Source organism: Schistocerca nitens, chromosome 7 (assembly GCF_023898315.1).
Source record: "Schistocerca nitens isolate TAMUIC-IGC-003100 chromosome 7, iqSchNite1.1, whole genome shotgun sequence".
Classification (NCBI taxonomy): domain Eukaryota; kingdom Metazoa; phylum Arthropoda; class Insecta; order Orthoptera; family Acrididae; genus Schistocerca; species Schistocerca nitens.
Genome location: NC_064620.1, coordinates 189,899,581 through 189,925,129, shown reverse-complemented (window position 1 = coordinate 189,925,129; position 25,549 = coordinate 189,899,581). Strand labels below are relative to the sequence as shown.

The 25,549-nt window shown below is 42.0% G+C and overlaps 1 protein-coding gene across 1 annotated transcript in view; it reads right to left on the bottom strand.

Moving 5' to 3' along the window:
- LOC126194890 (mitochondrial basic amino acids transporter-like) overlaps positions 1–25,549 on the bottom strand; it is a 268,011-nt gene that overhangs the window by 13,067 nt on the left and 229,395 nt on the right. The gene's annotated exons all lie outside the window — the stretch shown is intronic.

Sequence of the window (25,549 nt, the reverse complement as noted above, 5' to 3'; positions counted from 1 at the left end):
TTTACATTATTGTTAATTATAAATAGATAATACTAATGCCCCCCCCCCCCCATGAACCATGGACCTTGCCGTTGGTGGGGAGGCTTGCGTGCCTCAGCGATACAGATAGCCGTACCGTAGGTGCAACCACAACGAAGGGGTATCTGTTGAGAGGCCAGACAAACGTGTGGTTCCTGAAGAGGGGCAGTAGCCTTTTCAGTAGTTGCAGGGGTAACAGTCTGGATGATTGACTGATCTGGCCTTGTAACACTAACCAAAACAGCCCTGCTGTGCTGGTACTGCGAACGGCTGAAAGCAAGGGGAAACTACAGCCGTAATTTTTCCCGAGGGCATGCAGCTTTACTGTGTGGTCAAAGGATGATGGCGTCCTCTTGGGTAAAATATTCCGGAGGTAAAATAGTCCCCCATTCGGATCTCCGGGCGGTGACTACTCAGGAGGACGTTGTTATTAGGAGAAAGAAAACAGGCGTTCTACGGATCGGAGCCTGGAATGTCAGATCCCTTAATCGGGCAGGTAGGTTAGAAAATTTAAAAAGGGAAATGGATAGGTTAAAGTTAGATATAGTGCGAATTAGTGAAGTTCGGTGGCAGGAGGAACAAGACTTTTGGTCAGGTGAATACAGGGTTATAAACACAAAATCAAATAGGGTAATGCAGGAGTAGGTTTAATAATGAATAGGAATGCGGGTAAGCTACTAGAAACAGCATAGTGAACGCATTATTGTGGCCAAGATAGACACGAAGCCCAGACCTACCACAATAGTACAAGTTTATATGCCAACTAGCTCCGCAGATGACGAAGAGATTGATGAAATGTATGATGAGATAAAAGAAATTATTCAGACAGTTTTAAGGGAGACGAAAATTTAATTGTCATGGGTGACTGGAACTCGGTAGTAGCAAAGGGAGAGAAGGAAACGTAGTAGGTGAATATGGAATGGGATTGAGGAATGAAAGAGGAAGCCGCCTAGTAGAATTTTGCACAGAGCGTAACTCAATCATATCTAACACTTGGTTCAAGAATCACAAATGAAGATTGTATACGTGGAAGAAGCCTGGAGATAATGGAAGGTCTCAGATATATTATATTATGGTAAGACATAGAGTCAGGAACCAGGTTTTAAATTGTAAGACATTTCCAGAGGCAGATGTGGACTCTGACCACAATCTATTGGTTATGAACTGTAGATTAAAACTGAAGAAACTGCAAAAAGGTGGGAATTTAAGGAGATGGGACCCGGATAAACTGAAAGAACCAGAGGTTGTAAGGAGTTTCAGGGAGAGCATTAGGGAACGATTGACAAGAATGGGGGAAAGAAATACAGTAGAAGAAGAATGGGTAGCTTTGAGAGATGAAATAGTGAAGGTAGCAGAGGATCAAGTAGGTAGAAAGACGAGGGCTAATAGGAATTCTTAGGTAACAGAAGAGATACTGCGTTTAATTGATGAAAGGAGAAAATATAAAAATGCAGTAAATGAAGCAGGCAAAAAGGAATACAAACGTCTCAAAAATGAGATCGACAGGAAGCGCAAAATGGCTAAGCAGGGGTGGCTAGAGGACTAATGTAAGTATGTAGAGGCGCAAATCATTAGGGGTAAGATAGATACTGCCTACAGTAAAATTAAAGAGACCTTTGGAGAAAAGAGAACCTCTTGCATGAATATCAGGAGCTCAGATGGCAACCCCGTTCTAAGCAAAGAAGGGAAAGCAGAAAGGTGGAAGGAGTATATAGAGGGACTATACAAGGGCGATGTTCTTGAGAATAATATTGTAGAAATGGAAGAGAATGTAGGTGAAGATGAAATAAGATATATGATACAGTGTGAAGAGTTTGACAGAGCACTGAAAGACCTAAGTCGAAACAAGGCCCCAGGAGTAGACAACATTCCATTAGAACTATTGACGGCCTTGGGAGAGCCAGTCCTGACAAAACTCTACCATCTGGTGAGCAAGATGTAGGAGACAGGCGAAATACCCTCAGACTTCAAGAAGAATATAATAATTCCAATCCCAACGAAAGCAGGTGTTGACAGATGTGAAAATTACCGAACTACCAGTTTAATAAGCCACGGCAGCAAAATACTAACACGAATTCTTTACAGACGACTGGAAAAACTGGTAGAAGCCGACCTCGGGGAAGATCAGTTCGGATTCCGTAGAAATGTTGGAACACGTGAGGCAATACTGACCCTACCACTTATCATAGAAAATAGATTAAGGAAAGGCAAACCTACGTTTCTAGCATTTGTAGACTTGGAGAAAGCTTTTGACAATGTTGACTGGAATACTCTCTTTCAAATTCTGAAGGTGGCAGGGGTAAAATACAGGGAGCGAAAGGCTATTTACAATTAGTAGAGAAACCAGATGGCAGTTATAAGAGTCGAGGGGCATAAAAGGGAAGCAGTGATTGGGAAGGGAGTGAGACAGGGTTGTAGCCTGTCCATGATGTTATTCAATCTGTATATTGAGCAAGCAGTAAAGGAAACAAAAGAAAAATTCGGAGTAGGAATTAAAATCCATCGAGAAGAAATAAAAACTTTGAGATTCGCCGATGACATTGTAATTCTGTCAGAGACAGCAAAGGACCTGGTAGAGCAGCTGCACGGAATGGACTGTGTCTTGAAAGGAGGATATAAGTTGAACATCAACAGAAGCAAAACAACGATAATGGAATGTAGTCGAATTAAATCGGGTGATGCTGAGGGAATTCTATTAGGAAATGAAAGGCTTAAAGTAGTAAATGAGTTTTGCTATCTGGGGAGCAAAATAACTGATGATGGTCGAAGTAGAGAGGATATAAACTGTAGATTGGCAATGGCAAGGAAAACGTTTCTGAAGGAGAGAAATTTGTTAACATCGAATATAGATTTAAGTGTCAGGAAGTCGTTTCTGAAAGTATTTGTATGGAGTGTAGCCATGTATGGAAGTGAAACATGGACGATAGAGTAGCATGGAGAGCTGCATCAAACCAGTCTCTGGACTGAAGACCACAACAACAAGACTAATGCTTTATTTTGGTAAGGAATTACCTCCAGCCGGAAAGACTCTCGGCTGGGGCGGAATGAGGAACAGACGCTGTTGACGGAAATTTTGTTGGAAGATGTCCAGAGCGGGTGGTATGAGACATGGAACTGCAGGAACCTTCAGCGGAATGTCGACCCTACCGGATCAGCTGAGGAAGGCCTCACACAACAGTTCATGAGCGCAGACATTGACCCGCCGTGCTACCTTCCCCGAGACTCTACCAAAAAACTACGAGTTATTCCAGTACGTAACACATTGGGCTACAATAACAAGATGGTTGATCTTGGGGTTATCCGACCGGAGTGGCCGAGCGGTTCTAGGCGCTACAGTCTGTAACCGCGCGACCGCTACGGTCGCAGGTTCGAATCCTGCCTCGGGCATGGATGTGTGATGTCCTTAGGTTAGTTAGGTTTAGGTAGTTCTAAGTTCTAGGGGACTGATGACCACAGCAGTTGAGTCACTAGTGCTTAGAGCCATTTGAACCATTTTTTTGATCTTGGGGTTATGATGGGTACTGTTTGCTATAATGTGTAGATGATGTCTACAAACACTATCTTGAAATACTGTCCAAGTAACATCAAAGACATTCTGAGAGGACATTTTTAACTGCTTATTGCCTTGTAGCGATGGTTCGTGGCTCCACTTCAGTACTATATGACGAAGCTAAATCATAAATAACGACATGCAAAAATACATGAAGACTTAATTTACTGAAATATTAACCAATTCCATTGCTAACAGTTCAGTTTCCACACTCTTACGACTTTTCTTCCAAAAAGTTACACCGAGGATATTTACAGAGCAGGTATGGAGCTGCTGGAGTCGATCCGTCAAAATCAGGGCCACGAAGACGTAGAAAAGTAAGTGGATGTCAAACCAATACAGAAGTACGACCAACACAACCACTGCGCTAACTAAATATTTCATTCCTCATGGTCTCACTTTATTTTTACTCAATTAATACGATCCGTTTAACTGTATAAAGTACAGATGTAACAGGTAGGTAATAATTCCTACACCTAGTCCAAACGTTGATTTGCCACAATTTCTTTCACTGAGTTGAAAGTTGTGCTTCAGCGTTGTTATTGAAAGTGTCGCACTTGCTCAAGTTAACATGGAGTAGTGATATGAAGAGCGGAAGTGTTACTTTGCAAAGAGTCAGTGCTGCATACCACAGGTGAACACGAGGGCTGGAACGGTCCCTTTCCCTGCATTAACGAGAAAGTTTTCTGGGTCTGAACCCATCGGTGGGACCCGAGGCGGAATCTCTTAGTTCCGATTGAAAGAGTTATGTTATTGATTATGCCACAATACCGAAACCAAAACGAAATTCGCCTGCCAAACTAGTGTAGTGACCCGACAAAGATCGGCCAAAATAGCATGACCACCGATCCACTATCGATACAAACCAGTCCAGGCGGTATCAGCGTCACCTGGAGAGGAATGACTGCTAGTCAGACACACGCACAGTTCATTTATTATCAGTGAGCGTGCTGTCCGTGTGGAGAATGGGGAAGGCGCGCGATCTATCTGAGTTTGACCGAGGGCAGATTGTGATGGTCCGGAGGCTGGGCACGAGCATTTCGGAAACTGCACAACTTGTCGGAGGTTCGAGGAATGCTGTGGTGAGCGTCTTCAACACTTGGCGAAACCCAGGTGAAACCACGTCCAGACGTCGAGGGGTTGGACGGCCACCCCTCATTACAGTTGTCGGATGGAATAGGCTGGGCAGATGGAAAAAAAGGACAGGAGGCAAAATGTGGTGGAAATGACGTCAGATTTCAATGTTGGGCAGAGTACAAGTATGTCTGAACGCACAGTGCACCGAACACTCCTAACGATGGGCCCTAACTTCCGACGACCCACGCTTGTGCCAATGTTAACACCACGACATTGACAACTACGACTGGAATGGGCACGTGACCATCAGCTGGACGTTAGCGCAGTGGCAGAGTGTCACATGGTATGATGGATCCCGATACCTTCGTCATCATGCCGACGGGAGGGCGCAAATCTGTCGTCTTCCAGGACAGCTCCCTAACACCTGTACCGCGGCACCGAGACTAGCTGGTTGCAGCTCCATTATGCTCTGGGGAACATTCACGTGGACATCCATGGGTCCAGTGGAGCTCGCGCAAGGCACCATGACGGCCAAGAAGTATCGTACACTGATTGCAGATCGAGTACACCCCTTCATGACGATCATGTCTCCCGACAGCAATGGCATTCTTCAGCAAGATAATGCGCCATGTCACAACGTCAGGACTGTGTTGGAGTGTTAGACGAACACAGTGGCGAGTTTCAGTTAATGTGCTGGCCCCATCTCGCCAGACCTGAACCCGATCGAAAACATCAGGGATGTGATTGAACGTAGGGTCAGAGCTCGTCGTCTTCTCCCCAGAATTTACTGGAATTAAGTGACTTTTGTTTGCAGATATGGCGTCAGTTCCCTCCAGCAACCTACCAAGACCTCATTGCTTCCATGCCACGACGGGTGGCCGCTGTCATCCGTGCCAAAGGTTGATATATCGGCTTTTAGGTGAGTGGTCATAATGTTCTGGCTGATCAGTGTAAATTTGCTGGTCTGTTACAGAAAACTAGTAGATTTGTTGTCCATGTTTAGTGTTATGCAGTACTTGTGCCAGACTTGCACCTGGTGGACAAAACTGAAGCTACTTCTTTTTCCAAGCGTAAATCGGTTGCGCATTAACTCATTAGCAAATGTACTAAGTTTCGCTGCAGTACGATAATTACAGTCACACTGGACCGGTGTGGGTAGATGCATTTTAATTACAGCCACCCAGTATATTAGAATCCCTGTCTGTAGACAATTTCTCCTTCAGTATTAAAAGAACAAATCAGATTTTATATCAGTCTACCTACTGTAAGTGGCTCTGATGAGTGAGAGCAGGTCCGCCGCATCTCTTGAATGACGTGGTGAATGAAGGAGAGGGTATACACTGTGTTAAGCGCTGTAAGTTTTCTAGTTGCCAGGAAGATGGGGAGGGGGAGAGGGTGCGGACAGCGGAGAAATGAGACAGGCCCTTCCTTTTATACTGGCAGGTCCACCTCTAGTCAAATCTAGTGATCAATTCCGCATTACATAGGGGTGTCCGGATACTTTTGATCAGACAGTGTGTATTACAGTCTCTGATTTCCCTGCAATTTTTGTTCTCCTGAAAACCTCATCATGTCCGATTCTGGGAAATGACATAACCGTTCATGGATATTAAGTGATTGACATCTTACATTATTTTTTCATATTTTTAAGGCCCAGTCACATCAACATTTCTCGTTTATATTGTACAGTACCTGTCTTTGCTTATAGAGAGGGTATATCTGTTTTTCAGAGGATTTCAATGTCGCACCATTTTACATCCCCGAACGCTTTACAAGGTCGACAAATTCTATGTAAGTGTCCTGATTTTTCTTAAGTCAAGCTTCTATTATCAAATGTAACATCAGAGCAGTATTTATCTTCGAAATTTCTAAACGTTAACTCTCGCTTGAGGCTTATTTTGAATGTAAGACATCCAGAGTTGCGTGAAATTCTGATTGGATCCCTACATCCCACAAATCGACACCCATTTCATCATCTACATCTACATGGATACTCTGCAACTAACATTTAAGTGCCTGGCAGAAGGTTCATCGAACACCTTCACAATTGCCAAGTATTCCAATCTCGTATAGCGGCGGAAAAAACGAACGCCTACATCTTTCCGTGCGAGCTTTGATTTCCCTATGTTTATTACGATGATCGTTTCTCCCTATGTAGGTCGGCGTCAACAAATAATTTTCGCATTCGGAGGAGAAAGTTAGTGATTGAAATGTCGTGAGAAGATTCCACCGCAGCGAAAACCGCCTTTGTTTTAATGAAGTCCACTCCAAATCCTGTATCATTTTAATGACACTCTCTTTCCTATTTCGCGATAATACAAAACGTACAGCCCTTCCTTGAACTTTCCGATGTACTCCGTCAGTCCTATGTGGTAAGGATCCCACGCTGCGCAGAAGTATTCTAAAAGAGGACGGTCAAGCGTAGTGTAGGCAGTCTCCTTAGTAGATCTGTTACATTTTCTAAGTGTCCTGCGAATAAAACGCAGTCTTTGTTTAGTCTTCCCCACAACATTTCCTATGTATTCCTTCCTCTTTAAGTTGTTCGTAATTGTAATTCCTAGGTATTTAGTTAAATTTACGGCCTTTAGATTTGACCGATTTATCGTGTAACCGAAGTTGGATTCCTTTTAGCACTCATTTGTATGACCTCATACTTTTCGTTTTTAGGCACAATTGCCAATTTTCGCACTATACAGATATCGTTTATTAATCGTTTTGCAATTTGCTTTGACCTTCTAATGACTTTACCAGTCGATAAACGACAGCGTCATCTGCAAACAACGTAAGACGGCTGCTCAGATCGTCTCCTAAATCTTTTATGTAGTAAGGAACAGCAAGGGACCTATAACACTACCTTGGAGAATTCCAGAAACCACTGCTGTTTTCAGAATGAAATTTTCACTCTGCAGCGAAGTGTGCGCTGATTTTGAAACTTCCTGGCAGATTAAAACTGTGTGCCGCACGGAGACTCGAACTCGGGACCTTCGCCTTTCACGGGAAAGTGCTCTACGACGAGGTACTGGCGGAAGTAAAATTGTGAGGACGAGTCGTGAATCGTGCTTGGGTAGCTCAGTTGGTAGAGCATTTGCCCGCGAACGGCGAAGGTCCCGAGTTCGAGTCTCGCTCCAGCACAGTTTTAATCTGCCAGGAAATTTCACTGCTGTTTTACTCGATGACTTTCCGTCAATTACTGCGAGCTGTGACCTATGAAAGAAAATCATTAGTCCAGTCACATAACTGAGACGATATTCCATAAGCATGCAATTTCACTACAAGCCGCTTGTGTGGTACAGTGTCAAAAGGCTTTCGGAAATCCATAAATATGGAATAAATTTGAAATCCCTTATCAATAGCACTCAACACTTCGTGCGAGTAAAGAGCTAGTTGTGATTCACAAGAACGATGTTTGCTAGATCCGTGTTGACTGTGTGTCAATAGACTGTTTTCTTCGGGGTAATTCATAATGTTCGAACACAATATATACTCCAAAATCCTGCTGCATATCGACGTTAATGATATGGGCCTGTAATTTAGTGAATTACTCTTACTACCTTTATTGAAGCCCGCGCTAAAATTCGAGCTTCTCTAAAAGATCACCAATCTTGGAGATTTTGCATCCGTTTAAATTTGGCATATTTTTTTCGTTGTTTCTGCAACAGTGTTCTGACCTGTTTTGTGTAACAAGGAAGATCATCTCCGTCGTTTGTTAATTTATTTGGTATAAATCCCTCAATTGATGCCGATACTATTTCCTTGAATTCAAACCACATCTGGTCTACACTTTGTTAATTTGGAAGGAGTGAAGATTGTCTCTCAGCAAGGCATCAAATGAATTTTTATCTGCTTTTTTTAATATGTGTATTTTTCGTTTATTTTTGGAGGATTTGGGGGTTATAACATTCAGTCTTCTGTCATATCATCCGACAGGTCTTCCTCGCCGTAGAGACAATGACTGTGCTCTTTCCACATATACGCCCTCTCCTTTCCGCTCAACATACACTCCTGGAAATTGAAATAAGAACACCGCGAATTCATTGTCCCAGGAAGGGGAAACTTTATTGACACATTCCTGGGGTCAGATACATCACATGATCACACTGACAGAACCACAGGCACATAGACACAGGCAACAGAGCATGCACAATGTCGGCACTAGTACAGTGTATATCCACCTTTCGCAGCAATGCAGGCTGCTATTCTCCCATGGAGACGATCGTAGAGATGCTGGATGTAGTCCTGTGGAACGGCTTGCCATGCCATTTCCACCTGGCGCCTCAGTTGGACCAGCGTTCGTGCTGGACGTGCAGACCGCGTGAGACGACGCTTCATCCAGTCCCAAACATGCTCAATGGGGGACAGATCCGGAGATCTTGCTGGCCAGGGTAGTTGACTTACACCTTCTAGAGCACGTTGGGTGGCACGGGATACATGCGGACGTGCAGTGTCCTGTTGGAACAGCAAGTTCCCTTGCCGGTCTAGGAATGGTAGAACGATGGGTTCGATGACGGTTTGGATGTACCGTGCACTATTCAGTGTCCCCTCGACGATCACCAGTGGTGTACGGCCAGTGTAGGAGATCGCTCCCCACACCATGATGCCGGGTGTTGGCCCTGTGTGCCTCGGTCGTATGCAGTCCTGATTGTGGCGCTCACCTGCACAGCGCCAAACACGCATACGACCATCATTGGCACCAAGGCAGAAGCGACTCTCATCGCTGAAGACGACACGTCTCCCATTCGTCCCTCCATTCACGCCTGTCGCGACACCACTGGAGGCGGGCTGCACGATGTTGGGGCGTGAGCGGAAGACGGCCTAATGGTGTGCGGGACCGTAGCCCAGCCTCATGGAGACGGTTGCGAATGGTCCTCGCCGATACCCCAGGAGCAACAGTGTCCCTAATTTGCTGGGAAGTGGCGGTGCGGTCCCCTACGGCACTGCGTAGGATCCTACGGTCTTGGCGTGCATCCGTGCGTCGCTGCGGTCCGGTCCCAGGTCGACGGGCACGTGCACCTTCCGCCGACCACTGGCGACAACATCGATGTACTGTGGAGACCTCACGCCCCACGTGTTGAGCAATTCGGCGGTACGTCCACCCGGCCTCCCGCATGCCCACTATACGCCCTCGCTCAAAGTCCGTCAACTGCACATACGGTTCACGTCCACGCTGTCGCGGCATGCTACCAGTGTTAAAGACTGCGATGGAGCTCCGTATGCCACGGCAAACTGGCTGACACTGACGGCGGCGGTGCACAAATGCTGCGCAGCTAGCGCCATTCGACGGCCAACACCGCGGTTCCTGGTGTGTCCGCTGTGCCGTGCGTGTGATCATTGCTTGTACAGCCCTCTCGCAGTGTCCGGAGCAAGTATGGTGGGTCTGACACACCGGTGTCAATGTGTTCTTTTTTCCATTTCCAGGAGTGTATGAATTGCTTTTGCTTTATTTTTTATTTTCCCATTTGCTGAATTTATCCTTCAAACTTTCATTCCCTTTTCAGTTTCTTCGCATTTTTCCTGCGTCCGTTACAGTTTATCATCCTTGCACCGATTAGGACGAGAAATGTACACGAGTGGTTGGTCGGTACCGTTGACTATCAAACCTCCACGGGGGAGAGAGAACTATGGCAGATGCTGGTATGAGACTACAGAGAAAAAGTGTACCATTTTATCTTTGAGACATACAGTCAGCCCGGTACCTGTTTGATTTGTTCTGTTAATACGGAAGGCGAAATTGTCTACAGACAGGAATTCTAATATATGCCTGCTGGGTTGCTGTAATTAAAGTGCTGCTACTCACACAGTATGGCTGCATAAAACGGTGCGCGAGTTGGGTGGGTGCATCTGAAGAAGCATATCTCCTCATACTTGTCCGTGAATGGTTGCAAAGCTTTAATCTCATACAAGAACTAGCCAGGACCCTGTGCATCGTGCCGACATCGTAGGCGGTCAGTGCCCAGCAAAACTCCCGCGGGAACGGACGAAGGCAATCCTCGCAGGCAGAATCCTCTTATCCAGCGCAGTTGATTATTGCCTCTCGGTGTCATTAGAGGCGACTGACTCACAGCAGGACACAGCACTTGCGACCTCTGATATCGAATCCACCTTCACAGCGATGCGCTGCAGCTCGTGTTGCCGCAATAGCCTGCTCGCTCTGTACTGACGCGATGTCCTTTAGCCATCTCCCCTTCTGATCCAGGCGACCTTCAGGTAAATAGAGACAGCAGAAGTATACATTCCTAAAAAAAAATCGGTCTCTTAACCCTGTGGCGTGCCCTCACAAACACGACCCTCTATAACACTAAAGGTCCTTGTTGCTCTTTGGAGCTCACGAAGGCTACAGCTGATCCCTAAGTATTCGAAATATTTAAAAGCGCGATGAATCACCAGAAGGACGTTCATTCTACAGACAGACAATGCAAATTAGGACGTACACGTAGAACTACGAAATATTCTAAAGAACTGGACACAGATGTTGGAGGATGACTCCACAGTATGTTCCTCTCTAAGCCAATCAACTCATGATAGCCCCTTGACCTGAGAGAGCAGAACCAACTGAGATTGTAATACACACTGTCTGATCAAAAGTATCTCGACACCCCTATGTAATACGGAATTGATCACTAGATATGACTAGAGGTGGACCTGCCAGTATAAAAGGAGGAAGGGAGTACTATGTTAAGCAGTAACAGCAGAATAGTTCACTCAGGAGAGGTCAGTGAGTTCGAACATGGACTACACATTGGATGTCACCTGGGTAACAAATCCAGCAATGACTTTTCAATCCTGCTGAAGATTTTCTAGTCGAGTCGACTGCTGATGGTGTGACTGTGAAGTGTAAACGTAAAGAAACAACTACAGCTAAACGAATAGCCGCGGAAGTCATGTAACGTCAAACAGGGACCGTCTGTCACGCCAGGTGATCGTTACAAAAATTTGCATCAATTAGCGGAAGGAATCGCTCTTGAGTTCCAAGACGCTACCAGTAGTCCAGCTACAACAATAACTGTGCGTAGGGAGTTAAAAGTATGGGGTACGGTGTCCGAGCAACTCCTCATAAGTCACACACTCCTTTAGTCATTGCTAAGCGACACTTGTGGTGGTGTAAGAGGGACGCCATGGGATCCACAACAGGTCGGATTAAAGGAAGACAGCGAAGAAATTCAGAGGCGGGCTGCTAGATTTGTTACCGGTAGGTTCAAACAACACGCGACTGTTACGTAGATGCTTCGGGAACTCAAAAGGGAATCCCTGCAGGAAAGGCGACGTTCTTTTCGAGGAACACAACTGAGAAAATTTAGGGAACTGGCGTTTGAAACTGACTGCAGAACGATCCTACTGCCGCCAACATACATTTAGCGTAAGGACGCGGAGATAAGATACGAGAAATTTGGGCTTATACGTAAGCATACAGACAATCGTTTCTCCCTTTCTCTTTCTGCGAATGAAACAGGAAATGAAATTACTAGTACTGGTACAGGGCACCTTCTGCCACACACCGTACCGTGGCTTGCAGAGTATTTGTGTAGATATACCGTGGATACAAGTAATGTGGAGTGATGAATAACGTTGTATCCTGTGACAATACGATGGAAGCGTTTGGGAGACCATAACCCACCATCAAGTGTCGTACCGGCAGTAAAACACGGGGGAGGTGGCGTTACGGTATTGGGGTGTTTTTAGTTGTTAGGGTGTCATCACTTTATTGCTCTCAAGGAAACGCTAAATCTGGAAGGATATGAACACATTTTACGGCATTGTGTACTGGGTACGGCAGAGGAACAGTTGGCAGACGAAGATAGTTTCTTTCAGCATAATGCTTCTTGTCATAAGGCAGCATCTGTGAGGCAACGGTTTGTGGAGACTAATACTGCTGAAATGTACTTGCCTGCCTGGAGTCCCGTCCTGGATCCAATGAAACACCTTTGGAATGAGTCAGAATGTAGACTTCGCTCCAGATCTCACTGCCCAACATCACTATCTTATTTGGTTTTGGCTCTTGAGAAAGAACAGGATGCCATTCCCCCACGGACATTCAGACACGTCAATGAAACTATCCCCAGCGGAGTTCATCTACATCTACATGATTACTCTGCAATTCACAACTAAGTGCCTGGCAGATGGTTTATGGAACCACCTTCAAGCTACCTCTCCACCGTTCCATTCTCGAACAGCCCCAGGGAAAAACGAACACTTAAATCATTTATCTGATTTCTCTTATTTTATTATGATGGTCATTTCTCCCGACATAGGTGGGTGACAACAAAATATTTTCACACTCGAAGAGAAATTTCGTATGAAAAGTTCATGAGAAGGTCCTCCCACGAGGGGAAACGCCTTTGATTTAGTGACTGCCACCCTATTTCACGTATCCTATGCGTGGCACTATCTCCCCTGTTTCGCGAAAATACAAAACGAGTTGCGCTTCTCTGAACTTTTTCGATGTACTCTCTCAATCCTACTCCAGAAGAGGGCAGACAAGCGTAGTGTAAGCAGTCTCTTTAGTAGACCTATGACATTTTAAGTGATCTGCCAATAAATCGCAGTCTTTGCTTCCCCACAACATTATCTATGTGATTGTTCCACTTTAAGTTATTCGTAATTGTAATCTCTAACTATTTACTTGAGTTTATAGGCTTTAGATTTGTATGATTTATGTGATTTATCGTATCATTAAGGCGAAGGGTGGACACATCCCATAGTAATGTCCATTAATAGATGTCTGGATATTTTTGATTATATAATGTATACAACAAATGTAGGCATTCGCTGTAGGTACTACTGTGAGTTAAAGATATTTGCGCATGGGAGGGAGTCATGGCGGTCCGCAGTGAATCGTCAGAAGACCGATGAATGACAGAAGAAGAAAAGATTTATTGTACATCCAAAAGGAAAAAGTGGAACCCATACTCAGATCTAGTCACACTACACTGTATGTAATGGTCATGGAATTAGATCAACTTAAGGGCTGCACTTTTTCGATCTGCTTGTAAAATCGTGTACCTATGCAGATAATTTGATGGAAATGTTGGAAGCTTTTACACGTTGATATATTCTGCACTGCCGTTGAAACGTGACATTTGCCTGAAAAATGAACACTTGTATTATGTTTTGAGGGTTGGTTGCTAACGACTAAAGATAGGCAATTTAGCTAACTGCAAATAAAATAGACTCTTTCGTTCAAATGTAAGTACAGCCTGATGCAGGAAAAATTATAGGGCGTATCAAAACGATTCGTCCGGTTTTACAATATTCTATATGAATAGAGATAAGGACTTAGGGTAAATATTAACTTAAGCATCCACGAAAACTAAAATTTTCCTTTGCTCCGGATGAAAGTGACCGGGGCATGTGGTTGCCCGTAGAGGTCTCCGTTTACCGCTATCTAGCTCGTTCGCTCGCTTATTACCCAATGTGTGTCAAGTCCAGATGGTGATAAGACGGCAACAAAAGGTCATTCGTGTTCTTCGTTGCAACATGTCATTTTCAGTTACAACAGTGTGGCGTGTTTTTCGTTGAGAGTACAGCACTGCATTTTCTACAACGCAAGGATCTCACAGTGCACTGATGGCCTGCAAGTCCACCTGCTCTCACCATACGTTAATTGTTTGCGGGTATTTACAGAAGCTTCGCCCATGTGCCGCCCCATCCTATAACTCTGAGTGAAATGCGACGCCGCGTGGCAACATCAACGAATGCAGTAGTCCAGACATGCTGGCACAAGTATGACACTAGTCTGACTATCACCTCGATGTTTGTCGTGCGTTCGATGGAGAGAACTTCGCTCATTTGGAGAGTGGAAATGTCAAACGTTCCAACAAGGAGAAGTCCCCAGACACGGTGTTCTAGATTAAGGTCCCAGGTATCAAGCGCTGCAACCATTGAATCTGGTGGGCCTCATTTTTGAGTGATCGAAAAAAACAACTCGAATTTTGAGTCAAACGCTAAAGATTTCGGAGCCCTCTAGCGACAGGCGACAAGCGCGAGTTTTGGTGTTCGCGTAAAGATAAGTCATTTTAGATTATAATAACATTTAGTGTAGTACTGGTTAAGTGGTAAATAGGTGTATTAGCGTGCTTTTTAAGCGTACCATTAAAGGTTTCATTTTTCTTTACGTAATACAGCAGAAAACGCGAAAAGATCGTACAGTCTGGTTATAGTCGTATTTTCTGTTAACGTTTTGCCGCAGCAAATCTATATAATTTCGTTAATTGTTCTTTGCTCTTTCCAGCAATTTAACAGTAGCGTACCTCTCATTAATTAACTCACATTTCCGGAAGGTAGCGTAAAGTTTAAGTTGTTTCAGAAACTTTGCACTGTTGTTTTTGTGTACATGCAGTTGCGTATAGGCCAAATTCGTGGAATCATACTTTCGTGTTTATCTGTAATTTAACTGTCTTATTCTTCATAAACTATTACGTTTATCATGAGGGAAAAGGGCTTAACTTGCCATAGAATTGTTAGGTCGGGGCTTTGGTTTGACGGGTGCTGTAGTTTTTTCCATGTGGGTGACTGTAGTGGCGTGGGAATAGGGGAAGTAAACGAGACTCATCAGTGGTTTCATAGAATATGTAGTAGAGATAAGAAGATACTAGAACAGGAGCGGAAAATTGCTGCCCTCCAGGCTGAGTTAGACAAGGCCAGAGGTAACCTTGACAGGTTAAGGAGGGAGAAGGGTAAAGAGAGGTGGGAAGTGGCAACAGGCAACAGGAGGAACAGGCCTAGAACTTTGTCTGACAGCTTCATGGTAAATGTGGAAAATAGATTTGACCTGTTGCTTCAGTTAGAAGCTGGTGAGGTTCAAGCAGTTGCAGGTGTAGACAGGCACAACAAACTTTCAGCAGCAAACTGAAAAGTAAGAATGTAGGGATATCAGTAAAGAGAAAGAAAATGTTGTTTTTAGGTATGTGGCCAACTTTTGCAGGATGAACTAGGATCAGAATACCAGGTCACCATTTTTGTAAACCTAGTGCTGGTCTGGAGCAGGTGACAGAGGATTTAGGATCACTTTGCAAAGACTTCACTAAGAAAGACATTGTGGTTATAGTGGGTGGGCCAGGTAACAGTATTGACAGAGATCCTGGGTACAGTATAGAGTATGACGTGACGAAGATTGCATCAGCATCGAAGCATTATAGTGTTGAGCTTGTATCTGTTCTTGGGCACCATGACCGACCTCATTTGAACTCTTCTGTCAGGAGAGTTAATTTGGTGTTGGAACGGATCTTATGTCGAGTGCAGGGTCGCACACTGGTGTGGTTCCTGTTGATTCTCTCAATAGGTGGGATTATACTAGGCATGGCCTTCACCTCAACAGGAAAGGGAAGGGTAAAGTGGCTGGGAAAATAACACGAAAGTTAAAGGGTGGAGGCACTGTCATGATTGATAAAATACCAGTGGTTATAGGGTTCAGAAAAGACCCTTTTTTAGGGTAGGGAGGACAGAAAGAAACCAAGTTTTAAGAGAGGTTAGGATTGAGTCAAACCTTTAGTTTGAGAAAGAAACCAAAAACCACAATTCTAGCTTATTACATCAGCATAAACAGCTGCTGATTAAGAATTTTCAACAATCTGCAGAAATTTCAACTCAACCCAATTTCAACTCAGTCAATGTGAAATGTCAGCTATCTTTATTGCATAAAAATATTCGAGGAATGAGAAGTAAAATTAATGAATTAATTATCTGCGTAGATGAATTAGAATCCTCAAACCCAGCTGACATAATCTGCCTCTCGGAACATAATGCGACCACTGCTATAGAACTTTTAAGTGTTACAGGATTTAGGTTAGCATCTCACTTTTGTAGAACAGAAATTGAGAAAGGAGGAGTTGCCACATTCATCAGGAGCTGTCATAAATTTAAGAACATAGACATTCATACATTTTGCCTAGAACAGCATATGGAAGCATGTGCAACAGAAGTAGAATTTCATAAAAAATTCTTCATAATGTTAAGTGTATATCGAGCACCTGCAGGTAACTTTAATCTGTTCATAAACCACCTTGAAGCTGTACTGGCCCATTTAACAACCAAAAACATGGAAATAGTGGCTGCTGGTAACTTCAATGTAGATTTCCTTAAAGAATCTCCCAGTAAAAACTTATTTGAGTTAGTAACACTATCTTTCAACTTAATTGCCACTGTAAAATTCCCAACTAGGGTAGCCAATTGCTCACAAACAGCCATTGATAATATCTTTATAGAAAAGTCCAATGAACAAAATTATATTACAAAACCAATTATCAATAGCCACTCATACCATGACATGCAGTGCCTTCTGTTAAATGTTAGTACCGAACAGGATATAAAATCTGTTAAATCTGAAAAGAGGGTAATCAATAGGCCAAAAATTGATTATTTTAGGACACTTTTCAGAGACATTCACTGGAGTAATGTTTACAGTGCCCATAGCATGAATGAAAAATATAACACTTTTGCTAATAAAGTGCTTACCTTATTTTAGCACTGTTTTCCCCAAAAACTAACCAAGGCTACAGCAAAGTCTACAAAGAAGCCATGGATTACTCAAGGAATAGAAGTATCTTGTAAAACAAAAAGAAAACTGTATCTGTCAATTCGAAACAGTTCTGACATTGATGCAATAGCCCATTACAAGAAATAATGCAAAATATTAAAGACTGTAATATGGACATCAAAGCAAATATATTACAAGGAAAAGATAGTCATATTAGATAACAAAATCAAGGAAATATGGGATATAGTGAAGGAGGAGACTGGTAAAACCAGACGTGATGAAGGGCAAATAGCACTAAGAGTAAATGATACATCGGTGACAGATGTGTATAGTGTTGCAGAACTTTTTAACAACCATTTTATAACAGTTACTGAAAAGATGGGTGCTGCCATGGGATACCTCATACCAGGCATTTCAGGTAACTTCCATGATATGAATCTGACCCTCACTATCCTAGCAGAAGTAATGTCCATCATAAAATCTTTAAAATCAAAAACATCTAGTGGGTATGATGAAATATCAACAAAGTTAATTAAAGAATTTGATTCTGAGTTAAGTAACATATTAAGATATCTGTGTAACCACTTGCTTATTAGTAGACTATTTCTTGAATGGTTGAAATATGCTGAAGTTAAGCCACTGTTTAAGAAGGAAGAGAAAGAAATAGCGTCAAATTCCTGTCCAATTTCACTTTTGCCAGTTTTCTCAAAAACTTTAGAAAAGGTAATGTACAATCGGCTTGATAACCATCTTATCACAGATAACAGTCAAAGTCGCATTTCGGATTTCTAAATGGTTCTGATATTGAGATGGCTCTCTACACTTACAGTGAAAATGTACTTAATTCATTAGACAAGAAATTGCAGGCAACTGGTATATTTTGTGATCTGCCAAAGGCATTTGACTGTGTAAATCACAATATCCCTTTAAGTAAATTAGAATATTATGGTGTAACAGGAAATGCTGAAAATGGTTCAAATCTTATATCTCTGGCAGGAGATCATTCCAATTTTAATTTTAAAACCAACAGCCTCAGTTGCAAAGTTTACCGAGATTTACCTAGGTTTCAGTCGGGATAACCCAACCTCCTTCAGAATAAAAGTAACAACCGTTTGTCCATAATGGACATCGTCAAGCTAAAACTACAAATCCATAAATTATCGTCAGACTAAAAACTTATCTGAAACTGCCTTGGCCCCACTTCAAGACCGCGATGCGGCAGCCACTGAGGTTGTTGGTTTTAAAATTAAATTTAATATTTCAGTCCAGTGGGGTTAAACCTAAAACTTAGACAAATCGGAAATAATTGCTACAAAAGGTTTTATTGTTTTAATGGCTTCATTTGTGTCTCAATATGACTATCCTAGGTTTTCCTCCTCGGCGGAGTTGTGGAAAAGTGGTGGAGGGCAAGAATCATGGGATTGAAACCAGAGGTGACCTGTATAAATATACGTATTTGCCTCCAAATTTGGTCAAATGTAGGGTTCTAATTTCTTGAAGGTAACTTTCTGGACGATTACCTTAGGACTTACAAAAGATACACTTTTGTCATTATTACACAGATTTCCCAGGCGGAACATACACCCATAGGCAGAATAACAAGGTGCAAAAAGGCTTTGCGTTTAATGAGGGATTGCCAAAATTGACCTTAAAATTCTTGTCATGGAATTTATCTCTGACTTCGAACAGTTTTTTTTAGTTTCTTTTCAATCTTTACTCACGATAATGTTATTTTTGAGTTCTCTGTATAAAACTGATCTAGAGACCTAGATTTGAAGATGTGAAGTACCTTACATGCAAAGCAATGAAAGTACAAACTTAGCCACACAGAAACGGGTGGTCCATTTCACTTTTGATCTCATCAAACGCAGAATTTATCCTTCTATATCGTTTGTATGAGCCACTTTATTGATAGATGGGTTAGTTTCAACGATATTACCAAAAAACGGAGGTTAAAACGAAAATTTTTCATGAACATGTAAAACTGATCCATTTTTAAAGAGCAGTAGTATAGAATCGGGTGGTCCAAAAAATATGCGGATGGTCTCATTCAATGCACAAATTCATGCCCTGCAATTTTTAATTCTACTATGTTTTCGATATTGTGAGTCATTTACGAGATATAATCACAAAACCGAAAAATACCCCTTTTTAGGGTATATTTTTGCCCCCCACCACTTTTCCTCAGCTCCGCCGAGGGGGAAAACCTAGGTTAGTCATACTGGGACACAAACAAAGCCATTGCAGCAATTATTTCCGATTTGAATGTTAATTATACCGAACTATTTATACTGTTGCTGACAGGGCCGCGAAATGTTGAAAATATTTATGATCATTTCACTTGGGACCAGTGGAAGGTACATTAGCTCATTTGTTTTAGTTGTAAATATTTGTAATGTATTATTGTTTTTCTGATAAGTTCTACATCCTGGAGGACCTCCAGATCAATTGGAATGAAAGTAAATCTAATCTAAACTAATAAATTTAAAAATGAGATATCATATACATTGTTTGTGTAGCGTAACGTTTGTAGTAGAAGCCTCATATGCAAGAGATAGCTGGTTCCGAACTCCTCAGGTGCTTTGAATTTTCTTATTTTTAAATCTTTATCGAAAAGGCTTTGATCATTACTTTTATTCAATTAATTGGATTAAATGTATTTTCTTTATTTCTATTTCTTTGCCACGTCATTTAAACTTTTTGAACTGCGCTCATTTTTGCTTCCCATCAGTCTTTATCCAGTTGGAATCTTTGTGCATGTGAATTTCTTTTGATATATCTCCAATAATACTTTAACTTTTGAAAACTCTGACCTATAGTTTAAAAATCAATAGAAGAAGTAAGGCGTCACAATCGTAATTGCCGTTACAAGATGAATACCTTCCCTGATGGTAATCGTCTTACAAACATTCAAAATACAGATTCTTATTGTACTATGAACAAAATGAAATTCAATGAAAATGACGAACAGAAATAATAAATACAGTAAAATGGACGAAAATATAGGATGATGAAGCGGAAGAAATTAAATTCACTTCAGTACATGCAAATAATTAAAAGCACAGGTACCAAGATTCCAGGTGGAAAAAGAATCATAGGAAAAAAATGAAAGCAGTTGAGAAACTTAGTACGGTGATTAAAACGTTATGACAAAGAAATAAAAATAAACGAAATGTATTTAAACCCATTAATTAAATAAAAGTAATGATCAAGACCATTTCGATGAAGATTTAAAAACGACAAATTTCGAAGCATTCAAGGTAATTTGTACCTACAACCCCTTCCATATGAGACTTTTACTGTAACCATTCTGCTACCCTATCGGTCAATTTGTCCTTTCTTGTTTGAAGCTATAGTATATCACACAGATCACAGATCTCTGATAACTATATATGTGACGCCGAATCGCGCGAGTGTGTGTGATGTATGTTGTTTTTGGTGTAGTTATCATGTGTGATTAAATATGTAATAAAATTCCCAGCTCATGATTCGGGATCAAAAATCATCAAGAAATAAGAATGCCGAACAAGAAATTAGAAGTGATCTCAGCAACTGTTGTGGTAACTTGACAACGGTGAACGGTCCCGGCGTGACGTTGAGAGCTCTGACTGGCGGAAACCACCTCCAACGAGTGAATTGTCAACTATCATGTAATTTAAGTCGGATTCTAGTCTTGAGCAATCGATTAACTTTTTGAAAACCGCATATAATGTGAGTGAGAGACCTGTAATGAAATAAGACTAGCCTGTGTTAGCCTCTTTTCCCTGCCTGTTAACTCAAACTCGAAACAATCTTCATTCAATTATTGAGATGGTGTGACGTTGAGAGCTCTGACTGGCGGAAACCAGCTCCACTGAGTGAATTATCACCTATCATGTAATTTAAATTGGACTCTAGTCTTGCCTTCCCCCATGAACCAAGGACCTTGCCGTTGCTGGGGAGGCTTGCGTGCCTCAGCGATACAGATGGCCATACCGCAGGTGCAACCACAACGGAGGGGTATCTGTTGAGAGGCCAGACAAACATGTGGTTCCTGAAGAGGGGCAGCAGCCTTTTCAGTAGTTGCAGGGGCAACAGTCTGGATGATTGACTGATCTGGCCTTGTAACATTAACCAAAACGGCCTTGCTGTGCTGGTACTGCGAACGGCTGAAAGCAAGGGGAAACTACAGCCGTAATTTTTCCCGAGGACATGCAGCTTTACTGTATGATTAAATGATGATGGCGTCCTCTTGGGTAAAATATTCCGGAGGTAAAATAGTCCCCCATTCGGATCTCCGGGCGGGGACTACTCAAGAGGACGTCGTTATCAGGAGAAAGAAAACTGGCATTCTACAGATCGGAGCGTGGAATTTCAGATCCCTTAATCGGGCAGGTAGGTAAGAAAATTTAAAAAGGGAAATGGATAGGTTAAAGTTAGATATAGTGGGAATTAGTGAAGTTCGGTGGCAGGAGGAACAAGACTTTTGGTCAGGTGATTACAGGGTTATAAATACAAAATCAAGTAGGGGTAATGCAGGAGTAGGTTTAATAATGAATAAAAAAATAGGAGTGTGGGTTAGCTACTACAAACAGCATAGTGAACGCATTATTGTGGCCAAGATAGACACAAAGCCCATGCCTACTACAGTAGTACAAGTTTATATGCCAACTAGCTCTGCAGATGATGAAGAAATTGATGAAATGTATGACGAGATAAAAGAAATTATTCAGGTAGTGAAGGGAGACGAAAACTTAATAGTCATGGGTGACTGGAATTCGTCAGTAGGAAAAGGGAGAGAAGGAAACATAGTAGGTGAATATGGTTTGGGGGGAAGAAATGAAAGAGGAAGCCGCCTTGTAGAATTTTGCACGGAGCATAACTTAATCATAGCTAACACTTGGTTCAAGAATCATAAAAGAAGGTTGTATACCTGGAAGAATCCTGGAGATACGAATAGGTTGTTGTTGTTGTTGTTGTTGTGGTATCAGATAGATTATATAATGGTAAGACAGAGATTTAGGAACCAGGTTTTAAATTGTAAGACATTTCCAGGGGCAGATGTGGATTCTGACCACAATCTATTGGTTATGAACTGCAGATTGAAACTGAAGAAACTGCAAAAAGGTGGGAATTTAAGGAGATGGGACCTGGATACACTGAAAGAACCAGAGGTTGTAGAGAGTTTCAGGGAGAGCATAAGGGAACAATTGACAGGAATGGGGGAAAGAAATACAGTAGAAGAAGAATGGGTAGCTCTGAGGGATAGTGAAGGCAGCAGAGGATCAAGTAGGTAAAAAGACGAGGGCTAATAGAAATCCATGGGTAACAGAAGAAATATTGAATTTAATTGATGAAAGGAGAAAATATAAAAATGCAGTAAATGAAGCAGGCAAAAAGGAATACAAACGTCTCAAAAATGAGATCGACAGGAAGCGCAAAATGGCTAAGCAGGGGTGGCTAGAGGACTAATGTAAGTATGTAGAGGCGCATATCATTAGGGGTAAGATAGATACTGCCTACAGTAAAATTAAAGAGACCTTTGGAGAAAAGAGAACCTCTTGCATGAATATCAGGAGCTCAGATGGCAACCCCGTTCTAAGCAAAGAAGGGAAAGCAGAAAGGTGGAAGGAGTATATAGAGGGTCTGTACAAGGGCGATGTTCTTGAGAATAATATTATAGAAATGGAAGAGAATGTAGGTGAAGATGAAATAAGAGATATGATACAGCGTGAAGAGTTTGACAGAGCACTGAAAGACCTAAGTCGAAACAAGACCCCAGGAGTAGACAACATTCCATTAGAACTATTGACAGCCTTGGGAGAGCCAGGCCTAATAAAACTCTACCATCTAGTGAGCAAGATGTATGAGACAGGCGAAATACCCACAGACTTCAAGAAGAATATAATAATTCCAATCCCAACGAAAGCAGGTGTTGACAGATGTGAAAATTACCGAACTATCAGTTTAATAAGCCACGGCAGCAAAATACTAACACGAATTCTTTACAGACGAATGGAAAAACTGGTAGAAGCGGACCTCGGGGAAGATCAGTTTGGATTCCGTAGAAATGTTGGAACACGTGAGGCAATACTAACCTTACGACTTATCTTAGAAGAAAGATTAAGAAAAGGCAAACCTACGTTTCTAGCATTTGTAGACTTAGAGAAAGCTTTTGACAACGTTAACTGGAATACTCTCTTTCAAATTCTGAAGGTGGCAGGGGTAAAATACAGGGAGCGAAAGGCTATTTACAATTTGTACAGAAACCAGATGGCAGTTATAAGAGTCGAGGGGCATGAAAGGGAAGCAGTGGTTGGGAAAGGAGTAAGACAGGGTTGTAGTATCTCCCCGATGTTATTCAATCTGTATATTGAGCAAGCAGCAAAGGAAACAAAAGAAAAATTCGGAGTAGGTATTAAAATTCATGGAGAAGAAGTAAAAACTTTGAGGTTCGCAGATGACATTGTAATTCTGTCAGAGACAGCAAAGGACTTGGAAGAGCAGTTGAACGGAATGGACAGTGTCTTGAAAGGAGGATATAAGATGAACATCAACAAAAGCAAAACGAGGATAATGGAATGTAGTCAAATTAAATCGGGTGATGCTGAGGGGATTAGATTAGGAAATGAGACACTTAAAGTAGTAAAGGAGTTTTGCTATTTAGGGAGTAAAGTAACTGATGATGGTCGAAGTAGAGAGGATATAAAATGTAGACTGGCAATGGCAAGGCAATCGTTTCTGAAGAAGAGAAATTTGTTAACATCGAGTATAGATTTAAGTGTCAGGAAGTCGTTTCTGAAAGTATTTGTATGGAGTGTAGCCATGTACGGAAGTGAAACATGGACGATAACCAGTTTGGACAAGAAGAGAATAGAAGCTTTCGAAATGTGGTGCTACAGAAGAATGCTGAAGATAAGGTGGGTAGATCACGTAACTAATGAGGTGGTATTGAATAGGATTGGGGAGAAGAGAAGTTTGTGGCACAACTTGACTAGAAGAAGGGATCGGTTGGTAGGACATGTTTTGAGGCATCAAGGGATCACAAATTTAGCATTGGAGGGCAGCGTGGAGGGTAAAAATCGTAGAGGGAGACCAAGAGATGAATACACTAAGCAGATTCAGAAGGATGTAGGTTGCAGTAGGTACTGGGAGATGAAGAAGCTTGCACAGGATAGAGTAGCTTGGAGAGCTGCATCAAACCAGTCTCAGGATTGAAGACCACAACAACAACTAGTCTTGCGAAATCGATTAACTTTTTTGAAAACCACATATAATGTGAGTGAGAGACCTGTAATGAAATAAGACTAGCCTGTGTTAGCCTCTTTTCCCTACCTGTTAACTCAAACTCGAAACAATGTTCAGTCCCGATGGGGCACTGTTAAGTGGGGCGTTCCCCAAGGTTCGTTTCTGGGGCCACTGCTGTTTTTTTTTTTTATATAAATGATATGCCTTCTAGTATTACAGGTGATTCAAAAATATTTCTGTTTGCTGATGGCACCAGCTTGGTAGTGAAGGATCTTGTGTGTAATATTGAAACAGTATCAAATAATGTAGTTCATGAAATAAGTTCGTGGCTTGTGGAAAATAAATCACAGTAATACTCAGTTTTTACAGTTTCTAACTCACAATTCAACAAGAACCGATATTTTGATCAGACAGAATTGGCATACTATAAGCGAGACGGAACAGTTCAAGTTCTTAGGCGTCTGGATAGATAGTAAGCTGTTGTGGAAAGCCCACGTCCAGGATCTTGTTCAGAAACTAAATGCTGCTCTATATACCATTAGAACAGTATCTAAAATAAGTGACAGTTCAACACGAAAAGTAGTCTACTTCGCATATTTTCATACACTTATGTCGTATGGTATTATTTTTTGGGGTAATTCTTCTGATTCAAAAAGGGCATTTTTGGCTCAAAAACGGGCTGTTCGAGCTATATGTGGTGTAAGTTCGAGAACCTCTTGTCGACCCCTATTCAATAGTCTGGGAATTCTGACATTGCCCTCACAGTATATATTTTCTTTAATGTCGTTTGCTGTTAGCAATATTAGCCTATTCCCAAGAGTTAGCAGCTTTCACTCAGTTAATACTAGGCAGAAATGAAATCTGCATGTGGAATGTACTTCCTTGGCTCTTGTGCAGAAAGGAGTGCAATATTCTGCTGTATCCATTTTCAATAAGCTACCACAAGAACTCAAAAATCTTAGCAGTAGCCCAAACGCTTTTAAATCTAAACTGAAGAGTTTCTTCATGGCTCGCTCCTTCTATTCTGTCGAGGAGCTCCTGGAAGAGCTAAAAAATTAAGCAAATTCCAGTGTAACATTGTTGATTTTCTTTATTTAAACTTAAGACTTATCGCCTGAATATGCTTCTTATATTTCATTTTATCTGTTTCTACTATCGTGTTATAATTCCATGTATTGACTCGTCCCATGACCATGAAGACTTCTCCT